The sequence below is a fragment of the Misgurnus anguillicaudatus genome, chromosome 17 (assembly GCF_027580225.2).
Source record: "Misgurnus anguillicaudatus chromosome 17, ASM2758022v2, whole genome shotgun sequence".
Lineage (NCBI taxonomy): Eukaryota > Metazoa > Chordata > Actinopteri > Cypriniformes > Cobitidae > Misgurnus > Misgurnus anguillicaudatus.
Window position 1 is genome coordinate 4,696,729 of NC_073353.2, and position 18,521 is coordinate 4,715,249.

An 18,521-nucleotide genomic window follows, 5' to 3' on the forward strand; every position below is an offset into this window, starting at 1 on the left:
TGGGTCCTACTGATCTAGTTTGAGCTCTACCACTGCTAGAACACTTTCTGCTAGAATCATTACATCATCAAATATAAGCAAAAGCAAGCGGTTTGAAGATAAGTAAAATATATGCCTTAAAGGAAGGGTCACCAGTCTTGCTCCTGGAGGGCTGGTGTCTCTGCAGAGTTTAGCTCCAGCCCTTCAGGTGTGTTTGATTAGGGTTGGGGCTAAACTCTGCAGAGACACCGAGCCATCAGGAGCAGGATTGTTGACCCCTGCCTTAAAGCATGGGTCCCCAACCTTTTTGTGAGCAAGGGCTACCACAATGGATAAAACAATTCTGCAGGGCCACTTTTTTTTAAAATAGTCTACTAAAAACTTTTTTGTTTTACTTGATTTTTATTTTATTTTACTTGTTAATGTTTTATAATAGTTTAAAATGTTAATGTACATAAAAGAAGCCAAGCTAATATAAAAATATGTAATAAATAAATAGTCCTGTTTAATAAATAAAATTAAATTAAGGCTATTAGTAGAGTGTGCTTTGACAATTCACAAGGCAACCTTGTTGGAGACCAATGCATGCATTAAAGCAGGAGTGGGCATTCCTGGTCCTGGAGGGCTACTGTCCTGCAAAGTTTAGCTCCAACCATAATCAAACACACCTGAAAAACCCTAATCAAAGGCTGCAATCAAAGGTTTGATTAAGGTTGGCGCTAAACTTTGCAGGACAGTAGCCCTCCAGGACCAGGAATGCCCACCCCTGCTTTAAAGTATTGCATTTATTGTATAATGCAGTCTGTTGTCAAATTAACCAAGATCGCCCATATAAATACGCATAATCACATTTTGTTTTTAACTTACAATGTATGAACAAGTAAAAACATAATATGTTCATGTTTAGAAACACTTTATTTTTTGTCTTTCACAATAAAAGCAGTGAAAATACATGAAATGCAAATTTGTCAATCAAGCCATAAGGCTGAATTTAATAACACTAAACTGTGAAGTTCACTTGAAAACAACCAGCAGAACAGGGGAATAAAGTAATCTATCAAATGTAGTAATACACAATATAAGTATAATCATAGTGTATTTTTCTTTTGCATACTATAGTGCTTAATGTTCAATGTGCTTATAAGAACAGAACTGATAGTGACAGACACATGGCCAACAAATTATCCATCTTTAAGAAAGAATTTATGATGTTTATCTTCAATGGTGCACAACAGTTATATCCTATAATACACTCAATCAAGTAGAGTTTTCACAGTTTGGCCTAAATGTGGTAATAAAGGTCAAAAGGTCAGCAAAGTCATCCTGATGAATGTGCTTACAATATTTCATACCAACTTACCCGTTATAAAACTTTTACTTTATTATCAATGATTATTCTGATTGGTTGAGCTCTGTTCAAAGCCATTGTAAAACACACCAATGACCTTACTGCATTACATCAATATTACTGCACCAATGCAAGTACATAAACACAATAAAGCACAATAAGCAGTGTTTTAACATTGAGTTTGTGATGTGGCTAACAATGCCCATTAGCAACTTTAAATACACAAATTATGAATACACTAGCCAAATATAACATCAGTTCAATTATTACATCTGATAATATCATACGATTGTTACACCTATATTGAGATGTTTGTGCATATTTAAGGAGCATCAACGTGCTAAATAACATGCTTGATAATCTAGACACAGGTTGAACATTTCAACAATATAGGATGCATACAGATTTTAATGTAGTTATCATACTAACACTACACAGATATATGCCAAGTCCATTTCCTTAAACGCAGTCCTTTGTGCAGTTTCTATCTGGGAAAGCAAGAGGTAGGAAAAGAATGTTAAGTTCAGCTGTTTTAGGTGTGTAAAGCATTATTAATTACACAAAAATGTGATTTCATGTAAAAATAATGGGGAAATTCCATCAATGCAGCTAAGGAAAGCTGTGCTCACTTGAAAAAGCCTTGCTTAAATTAACATTGTCAGTGAAATGGCTTGAGCCTACAGTGAAAGTCAGTGTAATATAGCAATAACAAATCCATGTTGACTTTAACCAAGCCAGAATAGGTATATAGTGTGCTCGTGCACAGTGCACATAAGGTGCCCTGAAGAGTTAAGTACATTTAACGTTTTTAGGCAAACAGACACAGCTGTTCCTCAAACAAATAAATGAATTGTTCCCCACTTTCTTTCGTCCAAAACTTGAACCAGCCAATAGTTGACTTAGTTGAATAGTGACTTGACCAGTTGACTCTGTTACAAGCTGACTGTGTGTTGAAACCTTCTAAAACCAGCAGCTGGCAAATTGACAAGCTGTGATGCAGCAACCCCAAAAGCTGGCTTGAGTAGAGCTGAGACGAGCCAGTTCATGTTGCTGAAACCTCCCCCTGTAACTTTTAAAACAGCTTTGTCTTGTTGTGAATCTTTGATCTGAACTGGGCTTAAGCCACAGTAATGGAACAGAACTCCCACTTAAATTTGTGAGACTTATCAAAAATCTTTTCCTTTATCCACTTTGATGGAATAGCCTCTGGTCAATTTTTGAGAACAAACATACATACAAATAAATAAATAAATAAATAAAATACCTAAATTATGTTTTCATCCTCGCTGGTATCTGGACTGCTGAGGTCACTTTGATCTTCTTCTTCAACATGTAGAAGGACAGAGACCTCAAGACCTAATACAGTCTTGTATTGTTGAAGGACAACTTGCAACCCTTCTGACACCACTGACGATCTTCTTCTTAAGAGACAGCAAAGTCCTTCATTTCCCTTGTCTAAAATACAAAAGAGATTGTCTTTAATGTAAACTAACTTGATATTAATTTTGCTTTTTGAGGCCAAAAAACTTCAATAGAATAAAACAATTTCACCCATTTAAATCTACATACAGTACAAGAATGGCTGTCATTTTTCTGTGCATTGTTGCAATGGTACCCGGCTAGATGACTCTGTATAAACCGAGGCAACATGATGGATCACTGAGGTAATTTAATGCAGAAAGACCAAAACCAGAAAAAAGCATTTTGTGTTTCAGCCAATGTCTGATAGGTCCTTTTGGTTAACCGTTTTCTTCTTTAATATAGTTGTGCTTAAGTACACAGCAAAATTGGACAGTAAAAATTTCAGTGTTAAACATTTCTGAGTTGAATTGAACACCTAAAGAGTAAATTTAACATATTCAGAGTAAATTGTTGTTCAGAGTTGGAGTTAATTGACAGAGTTAATAATACCAGTTTCCTTACTATACGTTCACACCGTCACCGACGAGAGCGTTAATGTGGCCGGAAGTCAGAGAAAACATTCGGCGGCAACCAATCAGAAGGTGGAAAAGGATTCTGTAGAACGTATTCGAGTGTCCGCTACTCTTTTTCTATAGCGTTGTTTGCAGGGCAGCCAGAGTGTTTTTTTAGCAGTCTCCATCAGCGTTGTGAACGTACAGTTAGAGATGCAATTACAGTCCACCCACACATTTCAGTCTTCCGTTTGGGCTGGTCGCCTGTCATTTAGTGAAACTAAATTATTTAAACTCATTTTTAATGCTTCGATTTTAACTGTAATGAACTTTTATAAACTTTTTGTGTTTGTTGTCCTTCAACCCTAGTTAAACGAACACTGCTGGCTTATATATATATATATATATATATATATATATAGTTCCAATATTAAAGTGTGTTAAAAAGTAACACTGATGAAGATCTGCAATCTTTTACTTTATTCTCTCTATCACCATCTCTGTGTTATGTGTTATTTTATTAACCCAGGTTTAGATGTTGGCTGTTTCCTTTAAAGCACACACTCCAAAATGGCATGTTTTTGCTCGCACTTACAAAGTGGCAATTTTAACATGCTATAATAAATTATCTGTGGTGTACTTTAAGCTAAAACTTCACATATGCATTCTGGGGACACCAAACATTTATTTAACACAATAAAACATGTCATAATATGACCCCTTTAAAACTTTCGTGAGTTAAAGAAACTGGCATTGTGTTAAATATTTAACTCTGTCCTGTGTTAAACTAGTACTACCTAAATCACAGTCTAGCAAAGCCGTATTTGTTGAAAACAACAATAATGCCTATTTTATTATGTACAAGCCAAATGACCATGGTAAACAGAGCAATAACCGTTCTACTCCATATAAGTTCGGAGACTGAGGGTGACTTCTTTATTCAAACTTTGAATTGACAGGATTTTTATTTAACTTACCCTCCTCAGCCATCTTGTTCTTGAGAGCCACTGCCAGGCTCTGCAACCATGTGTATTGTTGAGCCATCTCCAACACCACAATGCCCCTTTCCTCTTGCAGTCGCATTGTCAACATCACTTGGTCATTCAATCGTTTCTTGACTGAAATGTTTGCTAAGAATCAATCAACAGTTATATGTTAATTTAAGACCATATTGCATAATAGCATTATGCATACTTGTTACAAACTGATACATAATAAGCAAACACCAATAAATTAAATGAATATTTTAACACTGACTATTTTGCATGCTTTTGTTCAGAATACTCTATAAAGCAAAACTGTAAATAAATTCTTGACATACCACAACATAAATGTGCAATAACATCTGATGGTGAGATGAAGTTGGCTTGTTTTTGGTGGCAGGAGATGTCACCAACTGTTTAACCTCCTAAGACCCGAGCTTTGGTTTGGCTTGCATTTTAGATTTCTTCCAGCTATTTGGGGTCAGGAAAAATCAACAAATATATTAACCAAATATATTTTTTTTGAAAATGAAGCAGTGTAATTGTTCATGTTTGTGTACCAGGTTCCAGTTACACAGAATAAAGTATTATGATGCAAACAACAAAAAATGTGATGTCCATGTATATGGACACACCAGGTCTTAGGAGGTTAAGAAATAGATGATAAGCCTACCATCTTTGGCACTTGTTTAATATCAAACTAAAAATGTTACATAGTAGTACCACGAGCTACCCATTCTTTCACATCAGAAAGCCATTGTGACGTTCCTTTATCTGTGCGATGTAGCTTTGTTTTTAGTTCTGCTAGCCTTGCAGTCTCGTGCTGGATGTCTGATAAACAGTGTTATTCAATAATCAGGATTGTTGTACATTGTACAATTAACAACAGGCAAAATGCACACAACAACTAAAAGACACACAAAACATTTATAAAAAAATAAAAATAAAAACTTACTTTCACATATATTGTGGAAAGTGCCTGATGTAGAGATACTTTTTTATGGTTCCAGCCCATTGCATGCAATGTAAGCATGTCCACCCCTGCCGTTGAAAGAAAATAATGCGGGTATGATGCTCAAAATAAAAAAGTATACAAAAATATTACAAACACTCTGATCACCTGCTTTGGACATATATTTGGTTGTACGGGCACAACGTGATAGGTAGCTGTTCACTTGCTCCACTCACCGGTGGTTGTCCCTGTTCCTTCCTGGTTCCTACCACTTCATTTAATCTGTGAATAAATGGTGGAAGACTAATTTAAGAATTCAAGACTAATTCAATTCAAATAAATTTAATTTATATAGCCCAATATCACATTTGTCCTCAAAAGGCTTTTACAACCTGTACAAGAAATGGTTATGCCAAAAAGAATCTAAATAGTGTAGTCAAGCCAATATCACTTTATTTCTTATGAATGTACATTACACATGTACATATGAAGCAAAAATATTATACATACCTCAAACTTTTTTGTGTGGCTCAAGCATGCATAACATTAAGGAAAGGTTTCATTGAGGTCAGCTCCTGAAGATCAGGAAGGACACTAGCAACTTTCTTCAAATGGCCAATATTTGCAAGCCACAGTCTATGAAACACACAACAAACACAACAAATCAAATTAAAGTGATGGTGTCATACAATACAGTATATGACATTTATTCCTAATTTGATTTAGGAGTAATTGGTAGGCAAAAGTAGAAATCAACTCCGAACAAGATTTTTTTGTGTAACAACTATTTTGTCAAGTTATGATTAAAATTGCATTTTCAGTGCTTTTTGGATGGTGTTGACAAATCTAGACACCGTACTGTCTTCAGCCACAAAAGGCCCCTCAAAAAAGAAAACAAAAAACAGGATCACCAGAGCTAAGAAAGAAAAATAGGAAATCCATCAATTAAAGTAAATAAATAAACCAATAAAAATACTGGAATAAAGACCACCTTCTGTTTGGGCAAAAGCGATATAGCTTTCTGTTTCGATCTGCTGAAGCAGCCAACAATTCTAGCGTTCAGGCTGGGCAGGTGAAAGGAGCACCACAGCAGAGCTGGTCTGCTTCAAATGAAGCGTATGAAAACTCCAAGAAGCTGCGTTGCAGTGCATCGCCATTGATATATCCAAACTGGAAGATATATAGAATGAAATAGTAATTGTGATATTGTCTGCTTATGGAGTTTTGAATAAAATTATAACATTTACACTTACTCTTCCTCCACACTTCGTGCGATGCTCCAGCAGCTTTGCGAAGGCTTGTCTGGAAAATCTTGGAGAAATGACCTTGAGTTCTTGATAGGAGATCAGGAGGTCCAGTGTGTAAAGTGTGGTGTTGTTTATTGAAGCTGGCCAATATCCACTCTTCAGAAGGTCTTTCAGGTCTGGGGTCCTTTGCTGTTTGCATGTTTAACAGACATATAGTGGCTGAGGCAAGTCAAAACGCCCTTGGAAAAAAAACATTTACCACATACTATATTTTAAAACAGTTAGTTAATTCTGCACATTGTGAATGTTTAAGAGACATCTTATAAGTTTCTATAATCCCAGTATAGCACTCCTTCTGCCTAACTTCTCGAGTAGTATCATTTGCTAACTCACCAAATTGCTTTGCAACAGCTAACATTTTTTGTTTGTCTGCAGAGAACAAAAATATAAAGATATCTGTCTTTGTTTCGATTAATAACGATACCATGTGTGTAGCAAGGTTGAAGTCCAAGGAAGTGAGAACTGAAGAATGTTGAACATATCTAAAATCACAAAGTAAATAAATAATAACTAAACATAAATTGCATGCAGTTGACCCCCGTTTAGACTCCCACAACAGGCCTTGCTCACGATGCCCTACTTGGATTGTAATGTGCTATACAATGCACTTTGACTCTACTGCAAAGTACAATGCCACAGCATTGAAAACATCAAAACATACTGTGAAAAACATCAAATCTAAAATGGAAATCTAAACTGTGAATTGGTTTTACCATTGATGGTAATTAAAATGATTGGTTTGCCTGAAAGCATTATTACGTTTGTGCGTTTACATCTTGCTGACTGCCAAAAAGAAAGAAAACCACTAGTTTAGATTACCTGTTACTGGCTGCAGACACATAAAAACATCAAAATTAGGGCTTTTTTGAGAACATACCTTGTGTTAAGTGCAATATCCATCTTCCCCTTTAATGATGCATTTGGTTGGACGGATGGCTACAAAAAACCTATTAATTACACATTCCCTATTGGGGAGTGGCTGTTTTTTGTGACGTAATACATCACGGTCCCCCCAGAACCACTCTCTGCACCTAGGGAGAAAAATAAATTAACATTATTCTAGGTGAATAACTCATATAAAAATAATACACTAAACCAGACTATTCAAGATTTAGTTGGATTCTAGGTTTGATTTTTTTGTATAGGATTGCAAAGTGGCTCAATGTTTAGCACTATCACCTCACAGCAAGAAGGTCCTAGATTTCATTTTCTCTTAAATGTGTTTTTATCTGGTTTCTCAAATCCCCCCAAAAACATGCATCTTAAACCATAAAGCAGGGCACTGTGCATTAATTCTTAGCAAGCATACTTTAAGTAATTAAAGTTTAATATTATTGACTAAATAAAATTAAACTCAAATTAATCAATGCGATTTACCAAATTCCTCATGAGGATTTAGTTTTGCTGAGGGTACAGTTAAGTGGAAACTCCACACTGGATGACAGGAAGCACTCAACCTGTAAAAGTGACTGCAACAGTACACAGAACAGGTTAGGCTATCACTACATACATGATATTTTTCAACATATATACAGAACTGTTTATGAAATCAGATGTATTTCTGTTAAGCATTTGGTAAAGACATAACGAAGTACTTGACATGATAGTATACTTAAGTGTTATACTCTATTTCTTATGTGTTTTGTCATATTTAAATGTTTTAAACTGTTAATACTCAAATACAATTACAATGTTATTCCGTAATTTGATTTGGTCCACCATTTACATTTCAATTCCTACGAATCTGAAATAATTCAGATATACCCTGTAGCTGAGGCTTGGCGTCACCCTCCTTGCCTCCCCCTCGGCTTGCCCCAGCCAACAAAGATCCTTTTAGAGGTCTGTGAAGGGTCTCTTCTAGGGCATAAACGTTTCGTCTCCACAGCTGCTCTGTGTGTTGAAGTGAATATTTCTTGTAAGACTAATAAAGGTACAGGACGTGAAAGACATGCAACAACTAAAAGGAAACACAGCATAGTGTAAGTATTGAAACACCTAAATGAGCCTTGGCATAGATTCTCCAAGTCTCTGAAACTCAGAGGATGAAACCTCTCTTTTCCAAAATATATTACCTTATTAAAACATGCCACGGAACATTATAGGATGTTAGTTGCTAAATAAGTTGCTATTACAATATACCGTATTAAATCTTCAACACTCATCTCTTTTCCATATTTATCATTTTTATTTTAAGTTGTCCCACATCCATTATGTTTAAGTATAAACTAACAGGTAAATAAAAACTCTAACCTTGGCTTCAGCTAGAATGTGGTCATGGTTCTGCTCAAGAGCCATGAGCCTCCCTTCTTGGTAGTGCGGATCCTGTTTGTGAGGGGTATATCTGGTGGCCATTGCAAAGCAGACAAAGACAGAAAGACAAACACACAGCTGGACAGACAGGTACAACAGATGCAGTATATAGAGATAGGTTGCAAGTTAAGAAAGTTAAACCATGTTTGGTTTAGTAAAACCATTTTGCAAATAATCGATACACAAACCGTAGTTACTACACTTTTACCACAAAAACATGGTTAATTTTCGTACGGGTATGGCAATGTCAGCCTAATGCCAAAAGAAAGGCGTGAATTATAACATTTAAACAAATAGTGAACTTTAAACGAAAGCATCACTTACCAGGACAGTGATTTTCGCATAATGAGAGAATCCCTGTCAATTACGAGTACCGAAGAAGAAATCACCCAATAGCAAAGAGGACTGGCTCAGATTCCATAGCAACGGAGGCAGAGAGGATTCTGGGAAATGCAGGCGTCCGAAACTGACTTATTTTTTTTACAATCAAAGTAGAAACAATCAAAATTGATGGCCATAACATCGTATTGTTGAATTATCAAGCACACGTTAGTGTTCATGTGTTGAGAAAATATTGTGATCTGCAGCGGGCCCACATGTAGTTTTAGCTGGTGCCTTCACCATAGTAGATGTCGATAAGGCTCATGGGTACTGTAGTATTTACTCTTGTATTTGACACTCGAACCCGATCGAAAAATCAATATTATAGGATAAACATGTTCCTGATTAAATGTTGAGTAAAGTAGCGCTTAAAGTGTAATCAATTAATGACAAATAAAGTAAAACAATACAGCTCCCTGGTATACACTATTGCAATACATTAGATTAAATTCGTGCTTATAAACACGAAAAAAATAGGAAAAAAACGTGGTGCAGGCACGAAAAATACTTCCTATTGAAATACATTAGATTGAAAGTCGTTCTGACTGGCACGAAAAAAGGGGAAAATCGTGTCCATGGACACGAATCAATAGATTAAATTACACGAACTGCCTTGAGACTGGGTCCTATCTTAATTAAACATACAGCAAATATACAGTCCTGTAAACATGTCATTTTAATGTAGAACAATATATATATATATAACTTAAAGAGAGAGAAAGTCGTGATACCGCTTCAGACAAGGGATTCTGCCCCACGAAAATGTAGTCACCGCACCAATGAATGTAACAGCCGCACGCTACTGCAAAATACACATTTGAACCATAAAATCAATCGCCTAAAACATACTTGCAGCGCAGGCATGAATACCCCCATTTCGTCAAAATCCAAAGATGAGGGATTTGGATTCAAATATCGGACGACCCTTCTACGTTGTCAAGCGACGAATTGGGGGGTACCCTCAACGTCAGCTTATAGACGTGAGGGGGAATGACCAACTGTGCGTGATCGAAAATAATAAAATATCTACGTTAATTAAGGCATGTTTTAAACACACAGCAAATACAGCCCTGTAAATATGTCATTTTATTGTATACCAAATATATCTATATAAAAAGAGAGAGAAAAGTCGTGATACACCGATTCAGACAAGGCTTTCCGCTCCACGAAAATGTTTGGTCACCGCATTAATAATGATTGTAACCGTTTATGCGCCGCACGCTTGTGCAAAATGCACATTTGCAGCATATAATCAATCGCCTAAAACCATATTGCGCAGGCAAACCGATAAACCCATTTCGTCAAAATTCAAAGATGAGGGGTTTGCATTCAAATCTACAGGGCGACCCTCTACGTTTTCAAGCGACGAATAGGGGGTACCCTCAACGTCGGCTATGAACGTGAGGGGGTCATGACCAAACGGCAGTATGTGACGAATAGGGTGTGAGACTGTGTTGGCAAAAGGTACAAACCCCAAAGTAAACAATGATGCGAGTTATCGTGTCCAACGTAAATCTCTTTTCTTGAACTACAACAAACACAAGGATTGTAGGCAACAGTTTACTTCCTGGGATTGGTGATGTAGACAAGACTGACATTATTATAATTTCTCCCGTTTCGGACTCAGCCTGTAAGTTAACTCCTGTTAGCATTGCATTACTCAGTCTCACGAGGTTTCGTGATATAGTCACATAATTTTTTTATTTTTGTTTCGTGATATTATCACAAATTTCCGTGTTTTTCGTGTTTTCGTGTGATTATCACGTATTGGTTACTCAATTGCTTTTTCCTATTTTCAAACCATTGTTGCTTCGGTTTATGGTTAGATTTGGTGCTTGCATTAGATTGTCACTTTATGGATTGGTTTATACCATTTTTTTCAGATGTTTTTTATGTCGCCTAAACCGAATCGACAATGGTAAGAAAATAGGACAAAACAGTTGAGTATACCAATACGTGATAATCACACGAAAACAGGAATTCGTTATACGGTCATGAAAAAGCGCGGAAATTTGTGATAAAATCGTGAAAAAAGAATCAAAAAGTTACGTAGCTAAATAACGAAATTGCGTAAGACTGGGCTGCATTGCATTGTGAGTGAATCTTTCAAACATGGTAAAGAGCGTCACATTTTCACATCCGAGGTATTCAGACCAATCACAACGTACAGATTAGCTGGCCAATCAGGTACACAGAGCTTTTCAGATCCGTGCTTTTCAGGAAGAGAGTGAAATCTGGAGCTACAAAAATGTACGGTATGTGGAAAATGTGTTTTGAACCATTAGATAGATGCACTTTAATACCAGGTGTATTGTCTCTAATTTCTACCAAATCATTGTATTCCTATAACCACTGATGTCTGTCTGTGTCCTTTGTTTTTTATGTATTACTTATTTTAGTTAACATTTATTTATTCAGGAATTATTTAAATGAAAACTTACCCTGTCAGAATTGTCACTGGCATAACAAAAAAATATAAAATTAAAAACAAGTACAATAAAATAGAACTATTGTATATTTGTTGTTTTTGACCTGTGTAACTTTAATAAATAAAGTTATGACATCAAAAAATATATATTTTAAAAATATTATTCAAGTGAAGTAACCGGCAATAAACTTTTGTGACAATGCGGCCCTGCAGACCAATTTTATTTATGTCTCCACGATGTCAAAATCAAACGTACACACTTGAAGATTATTAATGTGCATCATTATTGATTTTAAGTGTCAGATTTTTAACATTTTGGCATTGGTGTCCTCCAATATTAAATATTTAGTTTAAACCTTCAATGTTTTTCACAGTTTGGGATTGTTATTTGCGTCAATTTACATTGATCTAAAGGCAGGTACCTCAGCTGTCACTGGGGCAGTACCCTTTAAAAAAGTACAGATTTACACCTAAGGAGTTCATATTAGTATCTCATACTGATACCAAATGTATACATTTCTGTACATAATACGGTACACATATCAGTCAGATCACCTTAGCAACCATGCAGCCACACCTTGGCAACCACTTAGAGGACCTTAACATTTTGGCATTAAAAAAATCCCTGTTCCTCTTTCACTCTCCCAAAAAAAAATGGGCCATAAAATCAGGCCAAAAAGTTGCATTTTAAGCAGTCACCAGCTCTATTAATTCCGTTTGTTTGCGAAATTTTTTTTTCTGCACTCCAGTAATGAGCTTGAATCTACAGTCAGAAATCAATAGGAGCCAGTTTCTGATCAAACAGTTAATTGACCTCGTATTGTAAATCCCGATATAGAGCCCTTCATCCTGCCCCGATCATCTGTGTGTAATTATGTGAGAGGTAAGAACGGACCGGAACATTGAAACAAATAGGAGCGGTGTGCTCTCTGTGGGACCGCAGGGCTGAGAAAGCTTGCTTGAGCATTATAGAGTTAATTAGCTGGAGATTACTATGCAGTGTGCGAGTGTGTGCCCCAGTAAGGGATCATTAGAGGTGGTGATGTGCACATGCCTGCGGTGCATTGATCCAGAGGCTCCAGGAACAATGCAGATTGCAGACTTTATAATTGGGCCTGTGACTCTCAGATGACTTGTGTTGTGTTGTGTTGTGTTGCATTGTGTGTGTGTGGTTGAGATGTTTATGTGGGCATGCATTTAGTTGGGTGTGTGTATGTACAGGAGAATGTCTATGCTTTGCTATTTTGTGTGCGTGTATGAGAGAGAGAGAGTTCAGACAGACGTGCCCTTTGCCTGATTGGAAAGAGTGGGTTGGTGATTTTACATGAATTATGCCATGACGATTCCCACATTGACTAACAATCATACACACACGATGCATATAAATGCCAGGTCAAACACTTGATTTTGTGAAGGGCCTCTGGACATTTATGACATACTAATAAAAGGAGAAATCTCTCTTAAATGTGTGTCTTCTCTGAAGTCATGAGGTCATCTGACAGTTTGTGATGTTATTTTAGCTTATATGTTTTCACTTTATCAAAAAATTCTGTAACCTTCAACATTTCACACATTTTCACAGTTTATTGAATTAAAGAAAAAACACTTAAGCAAAACATGGTGTCTGGATAATTTTTGGTCCAAATTTTTTTTATCAGTTTTACTGGTAGACCACTGTTTGAAGAGTTGTTTTGTTTACTTTATTTTGCTTTACTATGTAGGGGAGAGCGGGGCACAACCGTACGCTCTTTGGTTTTGGCTCAATCATTCAAAAAATATGTGATTAATTATATTTTTACACAAGCAACACGCACATCTCTACTACAAATGAACATTTGAAGTTTGTTTCTAGTACTTACCATTCTTGGACAATTACAACAAACGTGACAGAAGTGCAAACGTTACAACTTACCCCATAGGTGGGGTTAATGGTAACAGGCAGGGGTTAGTTGTAACACTTGCTAAAAATTAAGTTTGCAGGGAAATATTTCAATACTGAAGTGTCTATATACCTGAAGTGGATATTGTTTATATATCTGTCTATAATAGACAGGTATCTAGACTGTATTCATTCATCCGGCCCTTTTCTAATAATAGTTCAATTATAAATGGATACAAATGTCTAAATATGTGAGAAAAAGCTGCACAATCATAACAAAAAAAAATGTTTTTATATGTGACCCAGTCTGTAATAACCATACTACAGTTTCAAAATCAAATTCTGAGATAATGAGCATCAAAGTCTGATTTTAGCCATTCATTTCATTTTGATTTCAATCTTTGACGTGACCCTATTTAATCAATACTAAAGATATGAACATAAATACATTTGACACACAATTTTTGATAAGACGAGCACAACGTTAGCAGTTTTCATATCATAAGTGCTGAGGGGTTAGTTGTAACACAGCGTTACAATTAACCCCGTGGGGTCAAAATATTTACAAACCCCCCAAAAATTTGCTAAGAGCTGCAGACATATTTCAAAACAATGCCATGTGTTAGTCAACAAGACACTGATTAATATGACATAGCATTGGATTGGGTATCTTACACACCCAACTCAGAACCCCCCCCCCCCCAAAAAAACCCACATATGATGAAAAAATGTACTTACATGCCACCAAAACACTCGTTCATCAATAACGAAACACATTATACATTCCAGTAATTTGAGGGAGATCGTCTTTTGGCAGCGTGAAAAAAATTCTGGAAAAACAAAACACTAAACCTTGTGAAACAATGTAAACAGTCCATGTTGCCCCGCGCACCCCTAATTATACATGTCCCACACTATAAAAACAAACGGTGCTAAATAGCACTAAAAGTTTGCTCTTAATCATAGAAGAACCATTTTAAGTGCCATATAGCACCTATGTTGCACCATATGTGATGCTATAGTGGTGCTTTATGGCCCCCATATGGTTCTTCATAGGTGCCCTCACTGGGCCCTTTGATTTTACCCCTTACTTTTTAGATGCCCGTTACGCCCCTGCAGACATCAGCTTATTATGAAAAGCTGTTTTCATGCGTTTACATGCAAATTAATGAAGGAGTTATAGAAAACTGCATTTACACAGGATTTGGAGATTTGTTGGGTTTTGGCAGGCAAAGATGTCGCTGCCTGTCTAGTTATTCAAAAAGCGGTGCACTCTAAAAACAAACGGAGCTAAATAGCACTAAAAGTGGTTCTTTGAGCTTAATCATAGAAGAACCATTTTTAGTGCCATAGCACCAGTGAAACACCTAAACCTCATTCACACAGACCTCTGGTCCCAGAAAATACCCGTAAAATTGCCAGACAAGCGTCTGTGTGAACAAAAACTCGTTCCGTTAATCTTCTGGGATCGTTGCCGGAAAGAGGACCTAGTAAGATACGCGGGTAACCCTCTGTGTGAACAAGAAGCCGCAAGAATGCCGTAATGGGCGTGTCGAAGTCAGGACGCGCGCGTCATCATCACAACACAAGTTATGGTTCAGCTCCTTACAACGAGATAACATGCATATAAACATTCACCACGAGAAATGTTGCAAACTAGATTGACGCAGTAATCAGGAAATGATAAATGAGACGCATAAACAATGACGCACGTGCCGTAGTGAGGACGCGCGTGTCATGGCAACATGAAGTTGGTTCAACTCTTTAAAATGAGGGATTTACAACATTCACAACGAGAAATGTCAGCAAACTGGACTAAAGCAGATATCAGGTAAGTTAGCTCATTACTTACTGCGTTGAAACGGAGATCATTCAGCAGCATAAAAGAATATCGCGTCACGTGCTCATTTGAGCTATAACGAAAATACCCGCGCGTCATCCCAACAAGTCGTTCAGCTCCTCAAAATGCGGGTTTTAAATGCATATAAACAATCACGATGAGAAATGTCTGAAAACTGTATCAAAGCAGAAATCAGGGAGCTCGTCAAATATCCACTCAGAAGCTGAGATCATTCACCAGCATTAGAACGGTGCGTCACGCGCTCCTTAATAATCTTATCATCAACAAAAATGCACGCGAGTGGTTCTTGGAGGGAGAAATAATATATAATATGCAAACTTCAGACGCTGCGTAGAAGAGAGGGCGGGACTTTCAATAGGCCACGTGTCTTTCCGGGACTGCCACATGCCGGATAAACTTGGCAGTGTGAATGAAAAAAAATCTAACTATTCCGGAAAAATCCAGGATGCATATCCCGTGTATTTTACGGAATTTGTGTGTGAAAAGGGCTCTACCAGGCACGTGCACACATAGACATCAAAGGGGGCTTGAGCACCTGCCCTTTTTATTCCTGGACAGAAAGTGCCCTTTTTTCTGGGGTGCTTTTTAAAAAATAATAATAATATGATCTTTATTCATATAACAACTGATGTATGTCTGTTTCTTGTGTTTTTTACTTGTTGCTTATTTAATTTAACATGAATTTATTCAGAAATCATTTAAATGGGATTTAAACTCTTACATAAAGAAAAATAGCGCTATTTGTGGCACACAAACGGTTAACAGACGAGTCCCGCCTCCAAAATTCAAATCGCTAATATGATTGGCTTTACCTTTCCTTAGTCCCGCCTCTCTAACTTACTTCGCGTTATGATTGGTCTGTCTACACTCGTGCTGCATCATTCGCGCTTCAAGCGCCAAACCTCAGCCTGCCCTGAACGAGACGCGATCATGTGCATGATTATGCAGGCAGCTACCGGTAAGTGTGTGAGGAAGAAAGCATTCTTATATTAACAGTTTTATGCACAAAATATGGGACATTGTTTTCCATGGCAATCCCATATTAACCTGAAGAGTTGCAAACTTGTAACAGTGTAGTGTAACATTATGTAAACAGACTGCTCATAAAATAATAAAGCACAAACAATAAAATAATTGCTAACTGCAGTAGTAAGCTTTTTTGTTTGCGTTTTTTGTAATGGCTGTTAAATAAGTATGTGTTATACTGGAGTGATGTAGTAGATTGGGAAGAAATCTGATGGTTCATTATTTTACTTGCCCAGTCAGAATTTTCACTGACATCACAAAAAAGAAAAATATAAAATACAAATAAAATAGGCCTAATCTGTATTTGCTGTTTCTGACATGTGTAACCCTAATAAATATGAAACCTAAGATTAAAGGTGCCATAGGATGTGTTGTCATAATATGTTAAATTGTTCTTTGACAATTACATAGAAGGTATGTTGCTTTATTTAGTGCAAAAATTATCCAGAAACGTTTTTACATGTCTATTTACAACCCTAGAATTTGTCATTTTAATTAAATGGTCTATTTGTGCCCTATTTGAAAGGGTCATGAATAATAATGTTGAGCTCTGCTCTGATTGCTCTGCTCTGAGGCTCATGCCAGAAGCTCATATTAGTAAACAGACCTTATATTTTGAGCCCTTATCAGACAAAAATACATTTTGAGTAAGAACTAATCAGCTAAACGCTAGCATATGATATAGCATTTATTGGCATGTAGCGCTAACTCAGCAGTCACAACTTTGTTTTTAGCATTTTAACAAATTTGTAATTAATGTGTAATTTAATGTTTTCAAAACATGCACATTGTGTAATGGCTTTCTTTCCTGCTCTATAAACCTAGACTACTAAGGAGACCATGGTGTCTGTGTGAACAACTGATGATTTTGTAGACATCTTTTGAAAATTAAACAATTGCGTGAGTTTGAGGAAGATAAAATTAATTAACTTTTTAATATGTTTTAAAAAGGAAGTCAGAATTGCGTTAATATATATACTTTTTGTTTAAAAAAAAAGAAAAAATATACATAATTATGAGAAGTGCCCTTTATTTCACTTGAGCCCCTGCCCCTCAAAATGTCTGTGCACGTCCCTGGGCTCTACAGTATGAAGAACCATACAGGGGCCATATTGCACCACTATAGCACCACATATGGTTCTACACAGGTGCTTCACTGGTGCTATATGGCACTAAAAATGGTTCTTCTATGATTACGAGCAAAGAACTACTTTTAGTGCTATTTAGCACCGTTTGTTTTTAGAGTGTGGGAAGCCATACTGTTGTATCTCTTCGCATGTCTGCAGAACCTGTAACACAAGTTTTTAATTTTGCAATTTCTCCATTAACTGCATTAGTTAAGGTCTTTACATACAGCGTGAAATATGGGTAAATCTATCCTTGCTTAAGCCATTATCAGTTATTAAGCATAATCGGAGTAAGATCGGGCATGTAAACACACTCATGGATTGGGTCTGTTGGAGGGTGGTAAGAGGGCATACAATTATTTTATTAAAATGACAAAATTACTTGAAAGGAGAATAAAATTTTGTCCATTTGTTATTATCTATAATCAGGACTAATACAAGACATTCATTTGTGTGTGTTTGTGTGTCAGACGGAATGACTCTGTGATGACTTTAGCTTGTGGTCATCTTGTAGTGTACTTTCAGAAGAAGAGGCCAAATAAATTGATGACTTACCCTAGATCCATGAAAAATTCGTTTATTAAAGGGGCCATGGCATGAAATTTATTATATCATTTTAACATGATATAATAAATTATCTATACTGTTAGACTTTTTATTGTATATATGCGGTAACTCACTGGCAATGTGTTTTGAAGTCTTGAGGTCAAATTCAAATCTGACGGTCAAGCATTTATCCATAATCCCTTTCTTGTTTCTATCTACAATTCTCAATAAATTATTTTCTACTGCTGAAAAACAATTCACATTTTGAAATTTGCTTCACTTCTAAAAGCATAACAATAAAATGTATTTCATTTCATAGATATATTCTACCCAGTCTCACAAAGTTTCGTGATATAGTCACTTATTTTTTTTATTCTTTTTTCGTGCGAAATTTTGTGTTTTTTTCGTGATCGTATAACGAATTCCTGTTTTCGTGTGATAATCACGTATTGGTTACTCGACTGTTTTTTCTTATTTTTAA

The 18,521-nt window shown here is 36.4% G+C and overlaps 3 long non-coding RNA genes across 3 annotated transcripts; all 3 read right to left on the reverse strand.

Annotated features, from left to right (window-relative positions):
• Window positions 1-1,160: 1,160 nt before the first annotated feature.
• On the reverse strand, window positions 1,161-4,365 carry LOC129451376 (uncharacterized). Its single transcript, XR_008646742.2, has 3 exons — window positions 4,218-4,365; window positions 2,592-2,782; window positions 1,161-1,815 (listed from the first exon to the last, which is right to left on the reverse strand). It is a non-coding gene; the product is annotated as an uncharacterized lncRNA (long non-coding RNA).
• A 272-nt stretch (window positions 4,366-4,637) lies between these two features.
• LOC129452412 (uncharacterized) lies at window positions 4,638-6,926 on the reverse strand. Its single transcript, XR_012358164.1, has 6 exons — window positions 6,429-6,926; window positions 6,167-6,345; window positions 5,686-5,811; window positions 5,344-5,457; window positions 5,179-5,264; window positions 4,638-5,054 (listed from the first exon to the last, which is right to left on the reverse strand). It is a non-coding gene; the product is annotated as an uncharacterized lncRNA (long non-coding RNA).
• A 419-nt stretch (window positions 6,927-7,345) lies between these two features.
• LOC141350185 (uncharacterized) lies at window positions 7,346-8,761 on the reverse strand. Its single transcript, XR_012358165.1, has 3 exons — window positions 8,247-8,761; window positions 7,860-7,951; window positions 7,346-7,513 (listed from the first exon to the last, which is right to left on the reverse strand). It is a non-coding gene; the product is annotated as an uncharacterized lncRNA (long non-coding RNA).
• Between the last annotated feature and the right edge of the window lie 9,760 nt (window positions 8,762-18,521).